General features: G+C 51.9%; 1 protein-coding gene across 12 annotated transcripts in view; it reads left to right on the top strand.

Annotated features, from left to right (window-relative positions):
• The window catches only part of Camta1 (calmodulin binding transcription activator 1), an 814,893-nt gene that overhangs the window by 747,328 nt on the left and 42,101 nt on the right, over nt 1–25,464 (top strand). The window contains exon 1 of one of the 12 annotated variants that reach the window (XM_040734959.1): nt 19,251–19,350. The exons of 10 other annotated variants lie outside the window; for them this stretch is intronic. The gene's annotated coding sequence lies outside the window, so the exon portion shown is untranslated. Of the gene's footprint in view, nt 1–19,250; nt 19,351–19,393; nt 19,466–25,464 lie in introns of those variants that run through there. One more of the 12 variants, XM_040734960.1, reaches the window with a different exon arrangement.

Raw genomic sequence — 25,464 nt, forward strand, 5'->3', positions numbered from 1 at the left:
GATACACGCTAGGGCCTTCTGATGAGTGCACCCAGGTCCTCCTAGACCAGTCTGTGTTCCTCGACATCCAGCCCACCTTGCCATCATTCATCCTCATGGGGCCTGCTGGGTGGCACGGAAGAGAACAGACATGCGTAAGCGGAGACCCAGAACAGTCCAAAGGCGTCATTTTCCCCACACGATGGATGAAGAGACAAAAGTTAACCTTGTAAACCATGGCGTAGAATACGATGTTCACAAGAATTTGCTTTTTAAGAAGGGTCTCACTATGTAGCCTTGGCTGACCTGAAACTCAGTACTTAGACCAGGCTGTCCTAAACTCATAGAGACCCACCCGCCTCTGCCTTCCAGCAGTAGGATTAAAGGTGTGCGGCGCCACGCCCAGTCTGCAAGATTTTTAAAGAAAAGTTAGTCACGGTTAATTGTCTTGACTTAGCATCTCTGAGTGCTAGTATGGTTAAAGTCTGGAAGCCCTTGTCCTGCTTCTGGGGACACTGTAGACTTCACTGTCACCAGAGCTGGCCAGTGAGTGAACAAGGACCCCATCTGGAGCTTCCCAGGTCTAGCCGGAACGGACTTTGAGCAAACAAATGCTGATTTCTATCCAGGTGTCTGCTTTTGTGTATAGCAGTGACCTTGGGGACACAGGTGGCAGCAGCAGAATTGGTTTGAGTTGGTCTTATGCGAGGGGTCTTGGAGCTGAGCGGCAACAGGAGTGTCCCCTCTGAGCCTAGCCAGTGTCTTGTTCCACGTGTCTCGTCACCGCCAGTCCGTCCCGTTCTCTGTAGGGTTCACATCACAGGTTGTGGAGGGCTAGTTGCTCCGACCAAGAGCAGCTGGGGTCGGGCGGGGCATTTATTTGGTTTCTACTTCCAAGTCACCATCCATCATCAGGAGCATGTGCCGCAGCCAGACCGCACACGGGTCCTGGATCCCCCGGTTTCTGTAGTCTCAGGATTGTATGCAGCATCAGCAGGAGCTCAAGTAGGAGCTAGAAGCAGAAACCATGCAGGAAGGCTTCCTGCTGGCTTATGTTTAGCTAGCTTTCCTTCCAGCCCAGGACCACCTGCCCAGGAGCTGATGTAGCCCACAGTGGACTGGGTGCTCCTACATCAATTATGAGTCAAGACAGCCCTGTACAGACATGCCCGCAGGCCAGTCTGATCTGGGAAGTCCCTCAACCGAGAGTCCCCTCTCAGGTGACTCTAGGCTGTGTCCAGGTGGCAGTGAAAGCCAGCTAGGACAGGGGTGCCTGCATGGGCCCTGCACTCTGTGGCCTGCTTTCTTACTACTGAGGGTGAGAATCATGTCAGCACCCAGATGGAGGAGCATCTGGGCTGTTAAGGATCCTAGTCAGCCATCTGTTGCCCCTGTACCTGGCACCAAGGGAAAGTGGTTTGCTGCTGTTTACATCTGGAGCCACACTAAGTGGGTTTGTACAGAGCTCCTCTCTGCGACTAGAGCAAGTCTCCTTGGAGCTGCTTCGCCTTGCCTTCTTGTGACAGTAGCAAGTGATGACCTGCCAAAAAGGGTCATTTAGGGAAAAGGCCAGCCCCTTCAGAGGCCAAAGAAACAACCATTGCTACCTCCGCCCACCTACTTGGGTAGAAAGCAAAGAATGCATCATGGAGGAAGGCCGAGAACCTGATAGGTGCAGGCTTCATTGCAGACCTGGCTCCCAGCCACTGGGGGATGAGCTGGCTGACTCCCAAGCTGGTGGGAGAGAGGCACTGACCCTCCCGTGGACACCGTCAGCAACCCCTCTTACCGAATTCTTCTCCTGTGACTACTATATAGCTCCCATAAATGGCAGAAATGAAGGTCTGTGGTCCAGGGCAGCAGGGCCAGGCTCCCCTCAGAGGATGGAAGAGTCCCCTGTCACCCCCCAATCCCCCCCCTCGTGGCAGATGGCTGCTAACATCCTTTGTCATGCAATATAATGTGACCATATAGCCCAGTTCCTTCTTCGTGTCTCCATTTTCATGTGAGGAGCCCCGCCTAGTCCACTGTGAACTCATCTTGACTAGTCATCTCTGCAATTTGGCCCTCTTTCTAAATCAGACCACACATGCCGACGTTCGTACAGGCAGCCCAGCGCACCAGCTCTTGAGGTCTTGTGTCCAGAGGCATCCAGAAGAACGATAGTAGTTTGCATACGATATCCTCGCCAGTCTCTGACACTTGAATACTTGGTCTTCTGATTGTTGGAGCTATTTGGGGAGCCTTAGGAGGCAACAAGGGGCCTCGTTGTAAGCATTGCTACTAGGGATGGACTTGGAGGTTTTAAAGGCCTGAGTCGTTCCCAGTGTGCCCTCTGCTTCCTTGTTGAGATGTGAGCTCTCGGCTGCCCCGCCACCGCGTCTGCTTGCTGCCACACTTGTCCCTGCCATGGGAATGGACTCTTGCTTCCTCTGGACCATAAATAAACACCTTGCACGAGTGGCACTTGGCCGTGGCGTTTGATCACAGCATCAGAAAGGCAGCTGATAGGACCACCCAGTGTGGCCCTCGCCCTCTTCAGCTGCGCTGAAGGCGAACAGAGCTGCAGGGAGCACAGAGGCCTCGGGAGGGTCTGCTCCCCATGAGGCCGGCTGCACGTGGCGAGGTGTGCAGCAGGGCGCAGCCTCGCACCTAGAGGCCCGTCCTTCCAGCACCCTGTAAAGGAAACAGGGCTCCACACAGGGTGAGCGCTGGTTTTGTGGACACTGGTATATTCCTGAAGGAAAAAAACTACCGCTGGGATAAGGACAGAGGAGGCACTGGCGTCCCATTTCTGGCACCCATCCCATCCATGTACAATGCGTACGAGGACCAGCATAGCCCTCGCCAAGGTCACGGGTCCTTGTTGACCACATGACCTTTAGGTCCTAGGATCCCTGCTGATTGGTCCTTCCTCTTTTGAAATCCCTTTGCCCCAATCTCTGGACCTTCACACTCTTGTTTAGCTCCTTCCAACTTCCCTGCCTGTAACTAGTTCCTCCTTCTGGAAAGTTCTATAAGTGCCTCTGTAGCCGGTTTCGTTCTTTCTTCACCCACTTTCTCCCAGAACTCAACCTCAGCTCCAGCACACTGTGTCATCTACCAGTGACTTCTTCTCATTGCTATGGCCAAGGAAGGATTTTGGTGGTGACGTGTTGCTGTTGGTGGTGGTTTCAGAGGATTTCTTCCATCAGTGTGGGAAGGGCATGCATGGTCGTGAATGTTGTTAAAATGTCTAGGTTTACCCAGTAACGAGACACAGACCGTGACTCAACGATCCCACGTGGAGTTTTATTGGTAGCCAGGGAAGGAACGGGGGTGAGGGATAACCAACCCGTGCAGAGCTGAGAGAGAGAGAGAGAGAGAGAGAGAGAGAGAGAGAGAGAGAGAGAGAGAGAGAGAGAGAGAGAGGTAAGAGAGGAAAACGAGAGTAAAGACAAGAGTAAAAGAGAGCGTAAGCAGGCAGGGCTCAGTCCTTTAAAGGGGTCCTTTGCACCTACGTGGTTCTCACAGAACTCTGGGCTGGCCAGAGTGCTGCCTGAGTGCATCCTGCCAGGTAACGGGGCAGGCCAGCGTGATGCCTGAGTGTTTCAGTGAGAGATTAACATGGTGCTCACAGGAAACAAAGTGTCGAGGCCAGGGCTGGAGTCAGATATAACACTTGAGGCCTTCCCCCAGAAACCGTCTCTAGCCAGGCCCATCTCAAAGGTTTCATAAGCTCCCCCAAACACAAGAGCACAATGCATCATCCCCACTCGTCAGTGTGTCTGCCCAGCCCAGAGCTGTCCGTGCAGACTCCGCCCGGGCAGCGGTGTGTACCCGATGGGACCCAGACCATTTTCACGCTGCTCCCCGTTTCCCACCCTTCTTCCTGGCCTTTGTGATGAACCCAGGAGGATCACACGTCAGCTTCAGCCTTGTGCCTTTCTCTCCTTCGGGTCTTTCATGTTTCCTGTTCCTCCCCATCCCCAACACCGCTGTCATGTAGCCCGAAATAGCTGTGCACGCCCTAGCCCGTCTCCTGGCCTCCTTCCCCCGGGGCCATTCATTCTTCCATCATCCAGTAAATATGTGCTAAGCCTCTGCCCGGTGCCAGGCACTGGCCTAGGCCCTGGGGAGTCTTAATTCTCCCTGGGGTTTATATTCCAGTGGGGAGAAAGGCAAAACAAACAAAAAAACAAAAAACAAGTTGCAAATAAAAACACCAGCTGGCAATGAGTGCTGAGCAGATCTGGGAGAAGGTTCCAGGTACTTTACTTTAGGTTGTGGGGTTGGGGAGGGTGTGAATGAGGCAAGAGGGACCCCTATGTGAAGGTGAGATGCATGTGACATTCTGCTCACAGAAAGAACATGCTAGTTAGAAAGACTCTCCAGAACACAGTCTCCAGGGGGTAGGAACTAGCCTAGCAGTCTTGCTGTTAGGAGAATGTGCGGTGTTTCCATCTGCAGGCTCCCTTCCCGGGGGCTAGAGCATCAGTTTAGGTGACAGACTTGATTGCGACTCTGACAAAGCTAGTCACAGTCTCAGATACACTGGCTTCGAGTGAGGCGAAATCATCTGTCCTGCTGGTGAGTTGAGTGTCAGATGAGAAAGAAGACTGAATGGGTTGATGCTTAGACTTGGGTCTTTAGCAGCTAGAGAGACAGTGGCTTCTTTCCCGGGATGGAGAGCTCTGAAGAAGCACACTTGGGAGCTGGAGGAAATGTAGAATTTGGTTTTGCTGTAAGCGGTTAGACGGGGACACCAAGGTCACAGTTGGCTCGGAAGGAGACAGTGGAGAACACGAGTGAGATTCCGGAATCATGAGCTTATGGGTAGGATTACGGTGGCTGCCTGCTCCGTTAAATGTTGTAGAAATGGAAACTGTGGTGGTGGCCACAGACTGAGCTAGGTAGCCGTGGTGGCCCACGCCCTTAATCCCAGCACTCGGGAGGCAGGGGCGGGCGGATCTCTGGGAGTTTGAGGACAGCCTGGTCTACAGAGCGAGCTCCAGGAGAGCCAGGGCTCCATAAAATCCCTGTAGAAACCAAACCAAACCAACCAAAGGAACAAACAAAACAATCCGCAGGCCAGCCTAACACTTACCTGTAAGCCAAAGAGGAACCGACAAAGACTGAGCCAGTGGCGTGGACGGAAGAAGACTGGGAGGGTGGGATCCCAAGGAGGCTGAGAGGAGAAGAAGGCATTTCAAGAAGGCCTTGGTCATCCATGTCCAGGGCCAAGTGGAGAAGGGGAAGACTCCTTCCAGCCAGGACCCATGTCTTGAAAGCGTCTAGAGAGTCGGGGGAAGACCAAGCATGGAGAGAGAACTCAGAGCGGTGGCCAAGAATTCAGACATGATAGTGCCAAGCCTGTCTCTGCTCAGAGCCCACAGCCTGGGTCAGGACAGCCGAGGGCATGAGCCACTCAGACTTACCTAGTGGGAAGGCCCTGGGCCTCCCTTCCACGGTTCTCCCCCTCTACAGCGGTCTGTGGGCACAAGGAAGGTAGCCTCTTAGCCCTTCATCCTTCTGGAGTCCCAAAGGGACCCCTCCTCCCCCTCCCCATAGGGATCTGGAGTTGAACTCGAATAAGGAACAAATAATGATCTGATCCGTCCCCACTCAAACGGCATGCTGATGTCAGAGCAGGGAAGACAGCTCTAATCGCCTGGCCATTGGATACTGTCTAAATGCAGGGGTCCTGAGGGTAGGAAAACTGCCTAGCAAGACTACAGTGTGGCCAGTCCACTCCACCACTGGCTGGCTTCTCTGGGCTTTCCTAAATCAGGCTCCAGTAATCCCTTTCTCTGGGAAAGCATGGGAATGCTGGTCTGTAGATCCATCAGCAGAGAGAAACGGCTCTGTGGCCAGGAGCCCGGAGCACAGCAGCTCTGTGGTAAAGAGGCAGGATGCAGGTTGGGACCTCAGGAGACTTTGAGAGGAAGGAGAAAGGAGAGTCCTCCCAGCCAGTGCAGCTCCAGGCAGGATGGAGAGACAGTGCTCAGCCTCTGACTGGTCCTGTCTGTCTACATAGTCCAGTGACCTTGTCTGTCTCCTCTGTGACATGCCAAACAGTCTTTGACAGGCTGCAGACCAGATTCCTACATGGCAGCCATGGCCCACTGCAAACTAACCAAATGACATGAAGTTTAAAAAAATGTTTTAGATGTTTTCCAACACAGAGTGAAAAGCATCACTATAGGAAAAACAAATCCATGACCCACTTGAAGGAAGTATGGGCCCCGGCAAAGCAGTGACCTCAAACCAAACCATGGCTGACCAAAATGGAAGCCTCTAAATAGTTCCCGCCGCACAATGTCCTCCCTTTCACTTGCTTCCCCTTCCCATCCCATCGACAAACATTCCTAAGCCCCGGGGGACATGAAGGCAGACAGAAGGAAACCAGCTAGAGACCCGGAGCTTCTGGCCACATAGGTTATAGCTTCTTTACCAAGGTCTAGGGTCACCAGAGGTGACCCAGCCGAATAAGCTGATGCTGTTTGCCAGCATCCACACCAACGAGAGAGATGGAACCTGACTCCCACCCTGGGCTCAGGTGCCATGTGCCAAGGGACCAGCTCTGTCCTCAGCAGATGGCGACTTTTCTCCTGCTTGAAACCTGAGATGTGTGCAGAGGACTCTGCCCCCCCCCACTTCCCCAGCTCGGTGGGACTTCGGAGAGTCAGTCCTGAGTCAGTTCACTGGCACCAAGCTGCAGCGATGGGTCTGGAGACACAGGGAAGGGCTGTCAGTCTCCCGAGTCACGGTCATTGTTGGGGTAGCAGTCCAATTCAAGTGCTCACCATGCCCAGGCCATGTGCTCATATGGATTCCTTACCCCAACTTTCCAGCAGCCTCCCAGGCCCTTGCTCACAGGGAAACACTCAGACACCAGCGTGAGCAAGAGGTACAGGGAGCAATGGACACGGTGACCCCTCCTCCCGGCCACCGTACCATGAGCACCTATCTTCTCAGTCTCTCCCCCAGGCCCTGCGGTGACACCTGAGTGTCATCCCCTGCATTCCTGTGCTCCCTCTCACTGCCCCAGGAAGAAAACTTTCTTAGTCTGTCTTCCCACAATACTCTGCAAATCCCCTCATTAGCAATTTCCCCCTTGAAGTCATTCACTGGTGTAGATACAGTATTTACCCATAGGTGCCAGGTACTGTTCCGGTGCTGGGAATCGGAACAGGTGAGGATGGGTTGACGAAGCTCCTGTACTTGCCACGCTTACCGTCAAGTGGGTTAAAATTCAGACCTGACCAAAAACTAGGGATACTTACGATGGGGACAGGATTCCTCAGTGAGGTCTAGGAGGGATTTGATGAAGAAGTAACCTTTGAAGAGTTCAAGAGGAAGAGTAGACGTTGACTCCCTGAAGACAGAAGACAAGAACATTCCAGGCCAAGGCAACAGCATACCCAGGAGCTTTGTGGTGGGAGGGAGGTACTGGAGGGAGGCATGAGATGGGAGAGAGGTGGTGAGTCAGGCTGGAGGTGACTGGGGAACTCAGTCTGAAGAAGTAGTGAACAGACTGAAGAAGCTCTACAGCCCACGAGGTAGACCAGTTGCTTGTTCTGATGCAAGATGGTGGTTCTGAGCAGGCAGAGCCAAGAAACAGTGAGAGGGGTGACATCAGTTGGAGTTGTGGGTTGATTGCCTGTGGGCTCCAAGTCACTCACCAATCATAAGTTTGGTGCTTTCTTGAGGGGCCTTTGGGATATGTGAGAGAAAAGTTCATGGTAAGTGGACATAGACTTCAGAGCCCAGGGAAACTGACAAGCAGGAGACCTGTGGAGTGTCTGCATGGAGTTGGTACTAGATAGAAGGAGTCAGGGAACATGCATGAAACTGACAAGGGCAAGAAGATGGCTGAGTCCCAAGCACAAGGATTTTTATCTTAATTAGCACTGTAACAACGTCTGCCATAGAGAAGTAGGAATGTAGCCTTTCTCAATAGTTGGTTCTTCAAGGAATGGATGTGGGTGAATTGATGGATGAACGGGTGAGCAGGTTATTATGATGGATGGGGAGGGAGATGCGTGGGTGGGTGGGTGTATGGATTGATGATTAGATGGATGTGTGGGTAGGTAGATGGATGGATAGGTAGTAGGTAGATAGATTATTGGATAGGTTAATGGATGAATAGATTAATGTACACATGGATAGATAGATAGATAGATAGATAGATAGATAGATAGATAGATAGATAGATAGAAGTCGTCTTTACAGCTTCATCCTCACTGCTTACTTTGGCTTTCTGATGTAGTAATCTGATGTCAGAACCAGGCTGGGGAAGGTGTTCCATTATTAACTGTTCTGGCCTCTGTCTCACTGGACAAGCTTCAGGCAAGTGTCCCAAGACAAGAATATAGAAGCTTGATGGCACTTTGTTGAATATGCCATCAGAGCGTTTAATATGTGACCTGGAGAGGATGGAGAATTCTCCTCTCAGCTCCCTGTAGGTGGGGAAGTAACAGAAAAGTAATTCTCTTTCTTCAGATTCAGACCTAGCCACTCTCTGGCCATCAGAGTGGAAGGAAACTTCCCAGGCAGGTCCTTGGCAAGTCACTTCATGCCATATTGCTATCCAGGAGGGCTTCGTTGACCCCCTGTGACACTAGCTACAAGCTCAGAGGATCCTAAGAGCCCTTGGTACATTGCTAAAAGGATTTGAGCGCTCACACACTCAAGGTTGGTAGTCTCCTGTTGTAGTGTATTACCGCAGAAGGATACGGAATATGATCAGTCATAGCCACAATGCATACGTCTGGCAGGGTACCAAACACGGAGCTTCCGTTCTCTTCTGAACATGCTGTCGTCATGAGCAACATGGCGTTCCCGCCGCTGACGTGTGACAGTCAGAGTATTGCCAGAGAGATATGACCACCAGAGCCTCAACCTTCGTAGTTTGTGTTGAGCCTCTACCATGCAAGCTGTATGACCAACTGACACTTCGGTGACACTAAGCCACACTGTCAGTCTCTTGGCATGGTATTGCTGAACTCCTGTGGTAGAAGACGCCCCATACAAACAAACACACTGCATAGATGTGACATCCCAAGGGCTTAGAGATCATCTCGGAGCATAGGAGATAAAGGCTACGTGTCTTCACAGCGTAAGTGGATCTCCTCACCCCCCCCAGCCCTGCCCCACATGTCCTCACCTCCCTCCCCTACTCCTCACCCCATAGATTAGATCCTTCAGGTCTATCTTCATGGAGGGAAGAAGGGATGCTGCGTACACCTTGTGCTGTCACTTATTTTAAAGCATTGTCTCTAGAAAGGTTTTGTCTAGCACATGCAGCTCTTTGGGGACACATTTTATCCAGAAACATAATTTGAATATTTTGTCTTCTGTGGGAACTATCATGTACGGCTCAGTTTTCCCTGAGCTGCAATGTGAAATCAAAATGGATTATAGATCAGTCTACCTAGATGTGAAATTAAATGAGAAATTTCAGGTGCATTGTTAGCCGGGGTTATTACTCTAATATATGACTTCGATCATGTCCTTAAATTACTCATCTGTGCAGTGACCCTGAAAGGGTCTCACTTGCATCCCACCGACCACGCCCCTGGCTGGAGCAACATTCCCTGCACCATAAAGTGTTCTCCCAAAGCGTCCTTTGCTGCAGTAGACTTATGAATAGCTTCTCCCCTGCCCACCTCCCTGCCCCTCCCCCTTCCCCTCCAAGCTGGGGCCCTTGAGCATGGGAGGAACTAGAGTTAGTATCCTGTCCTGTGACTGACCTTGGGCAGGGTCTCTCTGACTCCCCCAAACACGGATGGGAATGGATCTGGCTTTGCAAATGGTGGCCGGCTGATACAGACAGAAGAGAGCCTCCCCATTCAGTGATGCACCTTTCCGGGAAAGCACACAGTCAGCCATCCTTTACCACAGTGACCGTTTGATGGGATGCTTACAGCATCTGGTGGTGTTCATTGTAACATCAGAAGATTAGACTTTGGCTATCCAGCAACAGTGAAAGCCAGGGAATCGGGGTGGAGGGCTGCAAATGGGGCCCATATGAGAGGCTATGGAGCTGTCATAGAAATGCTGGGCACACGGTCCTGGAAGGCTGGACTTGATGCATTTGAAGCCACCAGTGCCCCGGGACTCAGAAGTCACTGATGACCCCCTACTTGATTGTTTTGAGACAGGGCCTTTCTTTGTAGCCCAGGCTGACCTTGAACTTGCTGTAGTGCCCCTACCTCAGCCTCCCAAGCACCGGAATTGCAAGCTCTTGTGTCATCGTGCCAGAGCGGGCTGATGCATTTTTTTAGGAACCCTGCTACCTCCCCTTTGGAAAACCGGAAAGAGCAAGCTCTGAGTGGAGAGGACAGGAGTAGAGCGGTCTGGAGCACCAAGGCATCCCCCCCCTGCCCTGGGGGCATCCTGCCTCATTTCCTCTCTTTCTTCCTACTTCACACCCCCCCCCTGGTTTTGTTCTGCTGTTGCTGTGTTTAAAGATCGAGCCCAGGATCTCATGTGTGCTTTGGCATGTGTTTATCTCTGCACGGCAGCCGTGGGCCTAACGTGTTCAGTCCCAGCGAGAAAGTGAGTGGGTGTTCTGGTAGTATTTCAAGTCACCTGAACAGGAATTAAAGCCAAGAGGACAGGTGGATAGGGTGTCTCTTGTTCCCACGGCAGGTGGGGCAGCCCAGGGCCATCGACCTCCATCTCTGACTGCTGGAGGGGATTCAGAGGTTACAGTATAGGGCCGGTGTGACGGGAGTAAGGAAAAGTGGGCAGCAGAACCAAAGGAACGGTTGGCTCACACTAGTACCAGAGCCTGGAGCAGTCATCACGTGGGGTGTGAGTACGTGGAGAGGGACCACTGTGGAGAAAGGGCTCATAGTGTCAGAGGAAGGCTGGCAGGAGTGACAGGGGCACACATACGTGTGACACATTCACGTTTTCCCTGCCCACGTCTTTGCTTTTCTTTCTTCTTCAAGATACGATTTCTCTATGTAGCCCTGGCTGTCTTAGAACTCACTCTGTAGGCCAGGCTGGCCTCGAACTCACAGAGATCCGCCTGCCTCTGCCTCCTGAGTGTTGAGATTAAAGGTGTGCGCCACCACCCAACCATTCTTGCTTTTCTTAATAATATCATTTAGCACCTAGAGTGTCTGCACTACATCTGTCACTCCGCTTCTGCCCCAAGTGCTTATCTAGCTGTCATTTCCATGGGTGTCTAATGGCCACTATGAGGATGATGATTCCTCGGTGGCTGTCATTCTAAGTATCTAGTCTTTTGACTCTGCCGTTGCCTATTTCTCTTTGGCCAGACCGCCACTTAAAAAAAAAAAAAGGTATTTACCTTATAAGGCAAGGACAAAATGATAGCTTTAATCCATGCGTTGCTTTCGTGTGTGTGTGTGTGTGTGTGTGTGTGTGTGTGTGTGTTGTTGTTGTTGTTGTTGTTGTGGTTGTTGCTTGAGATAGTAAGGTCATACTCTGTAGCTCTGGCTATCTTGGAACTCACTACGTAGACCAGACTGGCTTTGAACTCACAGAGGTCAGCTTCCCTCTGCTCCCCAAATACTGTGACTAAAGGTGTGTTCCATGCCTGGCTGGATAAACTGTGCATCTCTGAGTGTACCTTCCTCATGAGAAAGTGGTACCTGCATGGTTGTAGGTCCCCCAGAATCCTCTTTGGAGGCTCTTCTGGGGTATCTGCCTTGTGCAAAGGTCAGCTCTCACATCACAAGCTCCAGGCTCTAGAAAGACTGAGGGGATGGGCTCTGCTTTCAGAGGAATCGGAGAGGAGGGCCAGTGAAGCCTACATGCTCTGTACAGAGGGGGCCTAGGGCTCTCTGTCTGATGAAGGAATGCACAAAACTGTGGGGTTGGGCTGAGCTTGTGTTCCCCGATGCAGTCCCTGCTGGGTGAAGATGTTGGAGCTAACATGGTGTGTGCTAGAGTTTGGGCCTGGGCCCTCTCACCCCAGCTTTTCCTGTAGGGACACAGAATAGGACTCGGGGTGACTCTCCTCCATCTGTGTGAGACTATCAGCCACGGCCAAGGTATCTGACAGTTCCCCATGGCTTCTACACAGAAGGCAAGTTTGTTTTAATACACAGGAAGTGGGAAAAGGTATATCATCCAAAGTGATGGTGTCGTCCCCAGTGGTGGCCATGAGCCTTACTGAGCACCCCCCCACCAGGACCCAGGGTTTCCCTTTATATTCATTTCATTCCATCTTGAGTCTGCCAGAGCCGTTTCCATCTTCTTCTAACAACGAGCCCGCATCTCAAAGGGGGTCTAGTAACTTGTCCTGCAGTTCAGGCTAGGATGGCGACCCAGGGTATCTGGCCCTCAACCCCTAGGGCCAGTTGCTCCCACCTCCTGATCTTACGCTCAGTGTCCCTGGAGAGAGTTGCCTGTGCAACATGGGTAATAGCCATGAACTTGACCAATCGCTGCAATACTGGGCTTCGGCAGTGCTGGGCAGAGAGGAGACCACAGAAGCTACCAAGGACAAGTGAAAGGTGGCTTTTCTTTGTGCGTTTTTGTTCATGGAGAGAGAGATCTGCGCGTTGTCACTCTTATGGAAAGCGCCCCTCTCCTTGCCTCCTGATGTCCATCGAGGTAGTAAATGCCTTTCTCCTCCACTGTCCATTGCCTGTGCTAGCTGCGTGTGTTGCTGCAGACAAGCCACTCCACAGCTGGGGGCGGGGCACAAAATAACCCAAATGCATTTCTTTTCTGGGCGCTATGGGTTGGCTCACTTGCGCGGCTGGCCTCATAGGACTGCTCACTCAGTGGTGGCATCCAGGTTCCCTGAAGGGAGGCTCGGAGCCACATGCTTTGGGATCAGGTTGTTTTACACATCCCAGGGAGTTCCAGTCAGCTTCATTTCACACAGGAGGAAGGAGGTGCTTAGCAAAGGGAGAGCCTGCTGCACAGGGACCTAGTGTTGGCATCGGACCCCAAAGCCAGGCTACTGTCCCAAGCCAGGGCCTGCCTCCCACTGAATAGTCCAGAGACCCTAACTGAGGACTTGGTAGGGCAGTGGGAGTCTGTAAGGCTCCCTATAGTGTCCCCCAAGTCATCCACCTACTGGGGTGTTAAAAGAGAAGTGGTTCTCTAGGATCCAGGAGGCCATCACAGTATTCAGGAATTTAGCAGATCTGACTGCCTTTGGCTTTTCTCATACCCTCCAAAAGGGCCCCCGCTGGCCTGCTGCCCCAGAAGTCACCATCATGTGACAGGGAGCCTCCCCCAGGGACGCTAGTAGTTGCTCTTCACTAAGAAGTGCTGATGTTCTGAAGGAGAGCCCTGTCTACCTGGAGTCTTCCCCTTGCTGCCCGACACAGAGGGTTGGACATGAAGGACTCAGTGAGCAAGGTTAGCCTTGAGCCCTCCTGACATGGGCTAGCCTTGAGCCCTCCTGACTTCTCTTTCTGAGGTCTGTTCTTCTTTCAAAAACTTAGACTTACTACTGTTTCCTCCTCCTCCTCCTCTCTCTCTCTCTCTCTCTCTCTCTCTCTGTGTGTGTGTGTGTGTTTCACAGTTTTTTTGTAATATAAATGTACCACATAATTTTTCTAAAGAATTTTTATGTATTGTTAGGAACATAGGTGTTTTGCCTTCGTGTATGTCTGTGTACCGTGTGGGTGCCATGTCCCCAGAGGCCAGAAGAGAGCATTGGATCCCCTGGAACTGGAATCACAGATGTTGTGAGCTGCTACTTGGGTGCTAGAAATTGAACCCAGGTCCTCTGGAAGAGCAGCCAGCGCTCTTAACCCCTGAGTCATCTCTCCAGTATCACACTTAACTTTTTTTAAAGTTTGCAATTCAGAAGTCTCTAGTACATCCGCAGGGTTATACCGTCGCCAGCAGAAACTTAATTCTAGATCATTTCATCCCCCCCAAAGTCACCATGCTCATTTAACGGTCATTACCCATCCCTCCCCAGCTCCCAGCATGGAGCCCTAAACAACTAGTGATCCACTTTGTCTCCATAAACTTCTCTGTCTTGGCATTGCCTGTAGATGGGATCAGGTTATGTGTGACCTTAAGGCTGGCTTGTTTTGTTTCGATTTTTCATTCAGCAAAGCTGCCTTCCAGGTTTATTGTGTTGTAGTACACATCTGTCCTTCCTCCTGTCCTATTACCAGACAAGCATCCACAATGTACAAACACCTGCTTTCTCTTGGGTCCGTAGCTGGGGAGGGAATTTCTGGGCCACATAATAACTGAAGATCTACCCGGAGGAACTGCCAGGGCCACTTTCTAAAGTCATGGAGCCGTCCTGCATTCCCCCAGCAGTGCTCTGGGGCTCCGCCCTTTTCTTGCCAGCTCCTGTTATTGTCCGGCTGTTACTGTTGCTGCTTCGGACTGTCTTTTGTGTTCTTTCGTTGTTGCTGATGCTGTTGGTTTTGTTTTTCTAGACAGTCTCACCATCCAGCCCTGGCTGGCCTGGGACTCGCTCACTCTTGTAGACCAGGCTGGCCCGGCACTCACAGAGATCTGCCTGCCTCTGCCTCCCGAGTGCTGTGCTGGGATTTAAAGGTGTGCGCCGCCACATCTAGTGCACTGCAGTTTTGATTTACGTTCCTCAGTGTCATTGATTTCACCAGATGTTGAACGCCTTCTCGTGTCTTTACTGGTCATTTTTGTTTTACCAGAACCTCATTTAGATCAGTTTAAATGCCTGTTATTTTCTTTTAAATTTAGGCTGCAAGAATTCTTGATTTTTTAGATGCAAGTTTCTTACTAAATATCTAGTTTACGGATGTTTTCTACTTTTCAATGAATTGTTGTTTGGCCCTGTAAAGTTCTTTGAAGCACAACCATGTTAAATTTTGCTGAAGTTCTGCTGGGCGGTGGTGGCACACTCCTTTAATCCCAGCACTCGGGAGGCAGAGGCAGGTGGATCTCTGTGAGTTCGAGGCCAGGCTGGACCGATAGCCTCCGAAACAATACAGAGAAACCCTGTCTCGTAAAAACCAAAAAAAAATTTTTTTTGCTGAAGTTCAGTTATTGTCCCTTTGATGGTTTGTATTATTGAGATCGAGATCATAGCTAAGAAGCCAGTAGCAACCCCCAAGTCATGGAGACTTCTCACTAAGATGTTTTGAGGAGTCCTACAGTTTGCACTATAAATTGCAGATTTCTGTTGTACTGTGAGTTAATTTTTATGTACCGTAGGAGGCAAGGAAATGTCCCCTTTCTTTCTTTGGCATGGGGATATCCAGTTTTCCAACCCATTTGTTGGAAAGACTCTTTATTACACTACCTTATCGTTCCTGCTGATTTTTAAAGGCACAGATATGCATATTGCACTTACTAATGTTTAAATTTTTAAAAAGGTTTTACTTTATGTGTATATGCAAGTGTCTGCTGGTATGTATGTGTCCCATGTTCACGCCTGGAGTCTGAGAAGGCCAGGAGATGGTGATAGGTTCCCTAGAGCTGAATTACAGGCTATCGTGAGCCACCATGTGGGTGCTGGGAATCAAACTCAGGTCCTCTAGAAGAGCCAGTGCTCTTAACAGCTGAGCCAACTCTCCAGCCCCTTTCGCATGTTAAAATACTCACTTTGTTCCTGTTTGCTTTTTCATTAATTGGAAGTTGCTCTGTCCGAAAGCATACTCAGTTGTTATCACAAAGGAGAGGTTGGACTATGCTGAGGTAACAAACAGTTAAAGGTCAGCAGTTTGTCAGTCATACTCACAGTGTGGCGCCTGTGGCTGGGAGGGAGGGCCCTGCCTGCGACACACCATCAAGGAACTAGGCAGAGAGGGGCCACCACTCAATACAAACAAGCTTTCCCAGTCACCACAGCTGGGGAAATGAATGCGGGGGCGGGAGCACATCACTGCCTCTTCAAGTTCCTGCCTGTAATAATACAAGCCATTCTACTTTCCATTGGCCCAAGGAATCACATAGTCCCATCTAACTTCAAAGGATTCCAGCCAGTGCAAAGCATCCCTGAGGATGGCAACCAGAAATGTGAACGGTCATTTATTTCCCCGAGGCATATGGGACGGAATCAGCCGATCTGGCCTTCCTGTTGTGCACCTGAAACTTTTAACTGCCGTAAAGGAGCTCACTCCTTTTATAGTAACTTCCAGACCGCTCCTTTTTAAGTGCCTGGAACAGGACAAAAATGGGTGCAGTTTCAGGGGCTGAGATCCAGGTCCGCTGCTGGCCAGCTGCCTAGTCTGGAGCAGGTTACCTGCCCTCTTGAAGCCTTTTGTCTTTTTCTCTGTCCTACTTGCAGAGAATGGACAGCAATGGATACGAGTGCCAGGTCAATGGCCACAGATAACGCGCGTCCAATAAACTGTGGTTTCCTTCTTCCCTGTCAGCACTTAGGGTCCCCAGTGAGCGGAGATTGGGCTAAGATAACAGCAGACTGTGTCTGCCAAAGAGACAAAAACCACACTTGGTCTGGGTCCTGCCAAGTGGACTCACAACTAACTCATGAAAGCTTTCGTTTTTCTCCATTTCAGAAAATGACCCAGGCGCAATGAAAGTCCCATAAAACCCCCGTGTAATAATTTGCTCGGGTCACTCGCATGCCTTACCCCTTTTTAACTTAGAGGAGAACACAGATACCCCCAAGGCGCCACCGCCTGTGGGCACCTGGTTAGAGCACTCTGTCAAGAGTTCTGAGTTAGCTGCAGAAGCATCACCCCAGCTCTACCTGACTCCCCGTGCCCTGGGCAACGAGGATTCTTGTTCCTGTGGTGCTGTGGGGACTCAGAGTGGCAAGCAGTGCCTCCTAGGAGACTATGCCATCAGAGGGACAGTAAGAGGACATCCCTGCTGTAGGGCCATTACTGCAGGCTGCCTAGATGGAAAGCTCCCGCCTATAGACCACAGCCTAGACAGGAGGGCTCAGCCGTGTCTCCTGTACTGCAGCAGCCATTGACCCCACGGGGCTGCTGGAAAGAGAAAGAGGGGTCAGTTATACACTCCCTGCTGGAAAGAGAAAGAGGGGTCAGTCAGTCATACACTCCCTGCTGGAAAGAGAAAGAGGAGTCAGTCATACACTCCCTTGGGGGCTCTCCCCAGACAGCTGGGATAGCCGGGGTGAACTCTGCCCCTTTGCCCCTTCCTTTAAAACAAAAACAAACCAAAATAAGAAAAGAGCTTCCAGAGAGAGAGAGAGAGAGAGAGAGAGAGAGAGAGAGAGAGAGAGAGAGAGAGAGAGAGAGAGAGAGAATGAATACAGCCTGGGGGTCCCTGTTTCTTAGCCTGGTCTTGGTGCATGAATGTTCGCCGTCGTGCGTCCCCTGGTATGTTAGAGCACAGGACAGGTGTGGCCCCTCATGTTTGTCTCATTCACCCAGTTGGGTATTGTCCATAGTTGACCCAAAGCAACCAACAGTTAACTGCAGACATAGTGTACCCAGCTACACTGTGGTTGTTCACAGAATTATTCAGGCTACCTTGCTAACCTTTAAAATCTTGATGAATGTATACAGCATACACATGGAATAGTGCACAGGTTATATGTACAAACCAAAACTGCTCAGGCCAACAACAGAGCATTACTTGAAATTCAGAACTGTCAGCCTCTTACCTTCTAGTTACTGCTCAGAACACTCAAGGTACCAGCTAACTTCGTGAAGTATTCGTGACACACCTTACGTCACATCTTAATACCTACCCTACGGATATGAAGAAACAGCGCCGAGCGCCCGAATTCAGTGACAGTGTCTGACCCTGAATTTGGGCATTTCCGGTCCGAAGTTAAAGTGTCCTTAACTACTGTCCATGTACGGTGTCCCTTAGAGAGAGGCAGACCCCACTCACCACTCACGTGTGCTGCAGTTCCAGAACTGACAGCCCTGTCGGCATGGTTCTGCCCACAGTGGCAGGAGAAAGGTCAAAGTGTGGTGAGGTTAGAGCCAAACCTTAGGGACCTTAGGGACCCACAGAAGTTCCCCTAGCACATGAAGGGGAGTTGGAGGGTTGTGAGGCTCCTGTGTGGGAACCAGGGTAGAGGCTGGTGGACTCTGAAGGACCTCCTGGGAGTGTGGTGATACTGCAGGAGTCCTGACTGCCAAAGCAGGCTGACAGACAGACTCGCTCACGTTCCGTCTGTGGCCAGAAGCAGGCTGACAGACAGGACTCGCTCACGTTCCGCCACAGACCCGGAAAGAGACTGTCCAACACCTACTTGCTTTCTGTGCTTCAGAAGCGTGAACACAGGACTTCCTTCACCTGGATTACTAGCCATAGATTCTCCACTGGCTGTTCGAACTTAAGGGCTATGCAAAAGTGCGTCGTTTCCATAGTGTGATCGGGTAGGGCCGAGAGACTTCATCTGTAGAGATTTTTTAACCCAGACGCTAGGGAAGATGTCATTTTTAAAGCCAACGGACAATATAAAGGAAAGACAAACGAAAGATAGCCCTTCGGAAACGTGTGTGGGTCACACTTTCTACGTGCAAGGTCTTGGGTGGGTGTTTAAGTGAACAACAATAAGGCATAAATTTAAAGGCACAAGGCGTTCCCCTGGGATGCCCGAGAAGGCTTTGCGAGGACAAAGAGCCTTGAGAACTGTTTCGCTTTGTGGCGGGAGGTAAGAGAATGTATTTTGGCCAAGTATCCAAGTGGGTGATTACAGCGCTACAAGTCGGGAGAACAGGGCTAGATCAGAGTAGGCGGAGGTCCCTTGACTCTTAACTAAGGACTTCGAGCTCTGATCACAGAAATGGGAAGAGCCTTGAACTCTCAGGGGGTGCAAAGTCGCTGCCACAGCCGTGCGGTCATCGGGACCCACCTAGGCCAGTGCAAAGCACCCTCCCTCTTACCCTCGCTCGCTGCATTGCAGACGCCAGGGCCGCAGGGCCCTTGGGAACAGGCTCCGGGGCCCACCCGACGGCGCAGCGCAGCTAGGAGCTGCCAGCGGGGAACGCGCAGCCGCGGCGGCCCGTCGGGCTGGGAGACGCCCTGCCTGCGAGGTGCATCCAGGCTGGAGGCGGAGGGAGCGGCAGCGAGGACAGGGCGGCGGCTCGGGCCCCACGCACCCCCCACGCGCGCGCGACGCCCTCCGGGCCCGGCCCGACGCCGTCCAGCGCGACGCCGCCAGGCTGGGCGCAGTTCCGGCGCAGTCCGCGCGCCGAGCCGCTCCGTGCCCCACACCTGCTTCTGCCCGGCTCCTGGTGACGTGGCGCACTTCGATTGGCCCTCGCGGCGCCGGAGGCGGAGCCGAGCCCGGTGAGCTCACCGCCGCGCCCCTCCATTGGCGGTGGCCTCGCACTCGGGCTGTGGCGGGGAGACCGCGGTACCCAGTGCCCAGCGCGTCGTTCCAGCGGCGGCTTGTGGAGTGGAGCGACTCGGGCGGGGCCGGGCGGGGCGGAGAGCCGGGGACGGGCGGCTGGGCGCCGGGCGGACCAAGGGTGACTGTGCTCCCACGTCCTCGTGAGTGTGCGCGTGGCGGAGGGGCGAGGGCGACGGCTGGAGCGCGGGGGCGGCACGCGCGCTCGCGGGGGGGGGCGCAACCAAGAGTGAGGAAGAAGAGCGTTGGAGGAGCAAGGTGCAGGCACGCGCGATTCTAGAGCGCGTGGGGGAGCGGATGGCGGCGGGGGGGTGGCCTTCGGGTTGTGTGTGTGTGTGTGTGTGTGTGTGTGTGTGTGTGTGTGTTTTTTTTGCAGGCGCCGGCAGTGACCGCGCGCGCGTTTGTGGCGCGAGCGGAGCCCGAAGCGCGCACGGGGACCTGGTGTTGTGGGGGCGTGTTTGTGGGGCGAGCGGGGCAAGTGCGCTCGCCTGAGCGAGCCCGTTTGAGGACCGCGTGCGAGACGCGCGTGCTTTGGGAGCGAGTGGGGCAGGGTGTGCGGATGGCGGGGGAGCCCGGGGAGCCGAGCCGCGTCCCCGGAGCGATCATGGGTGCGAGGCCCGTGTTTACAGGAGGGCGTGTGTGTTTGGGTGAGCGTGCGCAGAGCAGGTGTGAGACACGCGGGCTCGTGGGAAGGCGAGAGTGTGTTTACGTGAGCTGGGGAGCGCGCGCGGGGCGTTGGCGCGCGTTTCTGGAGCGCGCGTGTTTATGTGCGGCGCGGCGGGGGCGCGCGGACGGGCGGGCGGGGGGGCGCGCTCCTGCTCTGCCGCTGCGCCGAGCTTCCCCCCTCTGGCCGCGGGCCCGCGCCCCTCGCCCGCCCGGTTCCCTCCCCACCCCCGTCTCACCCCCTCCCCGCGAGGCGACCACAGCCCAGGCTAGCTCGGCTGTCACCTGAGTACAGCGAAGGCCGCTTTGTTTTCCGTGCGCACAGGGAAAGTTGAGAAGGAAGGAAGGTGTGGAAGAACTTACTGAGAGCTTGGCTTACCTGCAGCTCAGAAGCGGGGGTGGGGGCTGAGGGGTTGGGGGACCGACAGATAACAATGGACGGCTTTTTTTTCACGACCACCCGTGTAGCCCACCCCAGGGTGCCTTTGGATATTTCCGCGATTTGCACAGCTTAGACATAGCGCTTAACCATTGTCAAAGCCCATAGGCTGGGATCGAACATCAGAACACATTGGGTATTGTCTCCTCGTCTCAGCCTTCCTGCTTGGTCCACCGATGCTTGATGCTTGATTTGGTTTCGCTGGGCGAACCCGAGGTAGCTAATGAGGAAAGTGGACCCAGTAAACAACCAGGAAGGTTCTCGGATCTTCAGAGTGCCGAGTGCCGCTTGCCTTGGCTGAATTGGCTGTGTTTCTCATCTCAGGGAGGCCAAACTCACAGTTTATAACTGTGCTCCCAACCGGTTCGGTGGTAAAATGGACAGCGATAGCATAGGGTCCCTCGAGAACCTGTGTACGCAGAAACTGTTGCTCAGAAATCCAATAAACAGAGACACCAAGCAGCACACAGTGCTTTTCCTGATGTGTGTGTGTATATAGGTAAATCATTTTTTAGTTGAAAACCAAAACCACGAGGTAACAAATCAGCTTCTGGTTTAGGGAGTGTTTACTTGCAGGGCCCATTTGACTGGGTAGCGAAGTGTCGTGAATTGTTTAGGAACCTCGGTGGGTCTGGTTAATTCCATTCTGGACTATCCAGGTGGACATAGAGCATTTAAGGAAAGAGTTAGCAGCATTGTGTGTTTTAAGGGTTTTAAATCACAGGCGTGGTGTTTCCAGCTTTCAACCTCAGCCTTCCATTCAGGGCTGACCTGGGTCCCCCAGCCTAGGATAGCTGCTTAGGATTGCTGTCACGGCCACAGTGGTAATGTGCTCGGGCTGTTAGCAGAATTCGTGGATAACAGGTGGAACTGAGAATTCTCCGTCTCGCACGAGCAGGTCAGGCTGAAGAATCAGAGTGGAAGGCGTGAAGCTCTTACTGACAGCTAGGATTCTGGGCTCAGCTCTAGAGCGGCTGTCCCCTGGCAGTGTGGGACATGTAAATTGAGGGATCTAGAGTTTCCTTTGGAAATCTGTCGTAATGACTTCGGGTGTGTGTGTCTCTCTCTCATGAACTCCTGGAGTGACACAGCTGTGTGTGTGTAGCCTGCCTCGTGAAAAGAATATTTAGAGAAAATTAGATTCGTGCAGAGCACAGCTTCCCCTTTGCCCTGTAAACATCAGCGGAGACCATTTTGTCAAGCTTAGCACAGCCCTCCCTGCCTGGCCGTCTGGAAGTCCTTCATCCTTCCCCAGCCGAGGGCACCTGCCTTCCTCTGCCTCCCCCCCCAGCTCTTCTCGTATTTAAACGGCTCTGCTCTCTCTAATTTAAAGTGATACAATGTTTGTGTCTGTAGTCCAAAGGGGAGGCTCTCAGCCTGGTTGCCAGGTCTTCCTTATTAAACATCAGCCGAGCATCCTGTCACGGTGCCTGTGCCTGATAATTCGGGAGCTCAGGGAGCTCATTTCAGTTAACGTATGCCTTTGCCAAAAAGCTTCTTTCTGGCAGGCGGGTTTGGTGTGGTTTATTTGTGCATAGCTCACCTTCCAACCGGGGAGGTGGGGGGGCTTAAGGGAGGCTGCTGAGATACAGATAAAAATAGATGAAATAAAGGAGGATTAGACAAAGGGAAGTGGAGATACAGAAGAGGACAGCGGGGAAACTATTGAAATTAGTAAACAACAGTCCTACACACCTCCTAGGGGTTGGCTGCACATTCCACTTTAGGCTGTCTGACAGTTGTGGACTAAAGCAGCTCGCAGGGGTTTTTTGCCTCACCCATTTTTAAATGACTGTTTCTCGTGAGGTCAGACAGCCATCGGGTAATTTTAAATGATGGTGGGGGAAATCCAGATGATAATGTATGTTACACTGATGACCACATGGTTAACAGCAGCCCCATTTAGAAAGTGCTCAGCCTGCTGGGTAGCACAGTGAATGTTGTCACCTGTCATGAGGGTCTTGATGCTCAGGCCTGCAAGAGATCTGTATGAATAGGCTTACCTACCCTCTTCCTGCGCACAGCCCAGAAGCCGAATGACTCCACTGTCCTCTGATGCACTTACATCTGGGTTACCACACAGTAGGCAGACAAGCAGAGGTGCTTTGTTCATCTGGAAAGTCGCTCCCTGCTCCCCAAGCTGTGTGGCAAGTGACTCTTTAAAACTGCGGCCTTGTAGCTTATAAAACAGTTACTTTCAACAGCAACATTGTAAACAGTGACTTTCAACAGCAACAACAAAGCCTTAATGGACCAACCACAGTTTCTGCACTGTCATTTGTTGTCGGTGTGGAGAGAGAGCCCACAGTTCTGAAGCACCTACTGTGCACAATGTTCGAAGCGAGTTGTAACTGACAAGTACTGAGTTGCAGTAAGTAAACACAGGAAGAGCAGATAGAGTAGTTAGACTGCTGCTGATGGGCGTCTGTTTTGCCACATGGGGAACAAGGGTGAATAAATAAGACTCTCCATTATTTAAATGAGTACTCGTTAACTTCTAGGGCCAACTGTGTCCTCTGTGTCTTCCACCTGTCTCCTAGTAACTGTCACCGCCATCTAGGTCTCTGCCTTGACTCCTGAACAGGGTACCCAGGTTTGCAGTCCGACTTCCACACGTCCACCCTCGGTGTTAAAGTCTGTCTGCTGTTCTCCAAGCTTGGCTCTGGTTTCACGTCATCGATGGATCCCTTGCCATCATCTGGATTACATGAGTGGCTGTTAAGGGTGTGGCTGTGTGTGGGTGCCATGTGAGCTATCCCTTCCTTCCCCAACCTGGTGTGCTACAATCTAGGAGTTAGAACTTGATACATTTAGGAAAGAAATCACTTAGCCCCCTGTTCCTGGCTAAACAGTGCTAGAATCCAAGCGAGAATACTCTTTAAGCTTGAAACCAACCTGCTCCTATTCACGAACTGGGTTTGGTCTTGTCTCTCGGCAGTCTAGACACAAACATCACGTGATCTCCCATTGAGGTCGGTTCAAGGTCTCTGCTAGGTATGACGTTCCTTCTTACACTGTCTTGAGGTGGCCCTGACAACCCTAGACACTGTACCTGTGTAAGATAGCCTAGGTCACATGTGGATCATCTTCCTGGGTTTCTTAGGGTTGGCGGGGGAGCTTGCTGTCGAGGATTGTGTATAGGTGACAGCTGTTTCGTGTCATACCAACAGTAAGATGGGTTCTAGGGTTCTGTCTCCCTTTTACCACTAACTAAACTAACAGGGACATTGTGTTATATCCCTGAATCGTAGCCCCTTATCTATCTCCCAAATCTGTAAGTGGCTAGGGAAGTCTTTTTAGCAGATCAGCACCTCCAGTTTTTAAAAATCAAACTATGTTGCACATGATAAGTGTGGATTTGGGAGGCTTGTGTGTGTGTGTGTTTTCGCGCGGGTGTGCCTGTGTGTGCCAGCTTGCCTGCCTGCCTGCTTAGTGGGTTCTGTTGCTATCAGCCACAGTCAGAAAAAGTCAAAAACCGCCTTTCAATTCTGGCGTTACTTGCTGCTACTCCTCTGTGGGATGTGTCTTTGTGCCACCGTGATTGGCAGTAATCCAAAGAGTGAAGAGTTAATAGACTTTGAGACAAATTCACAGCAGATGGTCTCCAGCTAGGCCGGAGCACAGCCTGCCTTTGCCATCTTTCTGATGTATGTGGATTACGAGCATGATGTTGTTATATTACATTATGATACGTTTGGCTCCACATAAGCATGGTGGCTTGTTTCTACTGCAGTTTGCCCAGTTTTCAAGAGAAAAATCTAGCAAAGTTAGGGTAATACCAATATGTAGTTAGTGATAAAGGATATTTTTACTTATACATGAAAAATAGAATTTTGAGGTATTTAGCAAAAAAGACCAACACTTATATAGAGTCACATCACACCTTTCCTTAAATTAAAAAAAAACTTTATGTGTATAAGTGTTCCGCCTACATGTATAAACGTGGACCGTGTACTTATCTAGTGCCCTTAGGAGCTAGACAGATCCAGGACTGGAACTGGAACTGGTTATGAGTCACCACGTAGGCGCTGGCAGTGGAACCTGGGTCCTCCGGAAGAGCAGCCAGTGCTCTCAACTGATCAGCCATTACCCAACTCTTCCTTTAAAAATTAAAAAGAGAAACCGTATAGGGTGAGTCTGTTGTTGCATGTGTGCATGTCGAGGTGGGGTCAGTTCTCTCCTGCCGTCTCTGTGTGGTTTCTAGGGATGGAAATCAGATCGCCAGGCTTGCAGGGAGAAGAACACCTGTACTCACTGCTGCAAATGACACAGCCCCTCCTCGAGTCGGATTACGTGTAAAGGAGTCCGTTGACTCGTCGTGAGTCCGGATTTAGTATTTTCCTCAGGTGCTCTGGGTCCGGGTATCCAAGTGATTGTCACAAGCCTTCCTCTCTTGGCTCTTTCTTCTCGGGCAGGTGTTCTTGAAGTGGCCTGCTCAAAACTTCAGTCTTAGACCCCACCAGTTTATCCTACTTGTCTTCCTTCCCAGAAGTTCCCGTAAACGTCTCTGACTGGCCCTGATGAGCCACTTTCTGGGTTCTGGCTTCTTTTTTTGTTTTTGGTTTTTGGTTTTTGGTTTTTCGAGACAGGGTTTCTCTGTGGCTTTGGAGGCTGACCTGGAACTCACTTGGTAGTCCAGGCTGGTCTCGAACTCACAGAGATCCGCCTGCCTCTGCCTCCCGAGTGCTGGGATTAAAGGCGTGCGCCACCAACGCCCGGCGGGTTCTGGCTTCTTAAATGAGGAGGGGGTGGCACTGTCGCCGGCGAGACCCGTCTGTCCACTCACTGCCGGAGTGAAGATTTGGTGCCAGCACCACCTCGAGTCTAGGGCAAGGATGGTTTCTACTCTGGGCTGCTGTAGCATCGCCCTCACAGGCAGTTTATAAACCAGTTGTTTCCTGGGGGGGTCCCAGGTCAGGGTGCCCCCCTCCGTGCTTGTGTTCTCCTGGGTGGTATTTTATCAGCCTTTCCTGTCGTTGCCTTACAGAAGAGCAAGACGGATCTCTGGGATGCCTGGAAAGGGCTGCGGTCTGTTCATAAGGACTCCACTCACCAGAGGCCCTGTCTCCTAACACCATAGGATTTGGATGTGTGTGGCTCTGGGGAAGGGTCGCAAACGCTGTGTCCCCCCACCAGAACTGTGGGCAGAGGAAGC

Source organism: Mesocricetus auratus, unplaced genomic scaffold (genome assembly GCF_017639785.1).
Source record: "Mesocricetus auratus isolate SY011 unplaced genomic scaffold, BCM_Maur_2.0 Super-Scaffold_100042, whole genome shotgun sequence".
In the NCBI taxonomy this organism is placed as follows: Eukaryota; Metazoa; Chordata; class Mammalia; order Rodentia; family Cricetidae; genus Mesocricetus; species Mesocricetus auratus.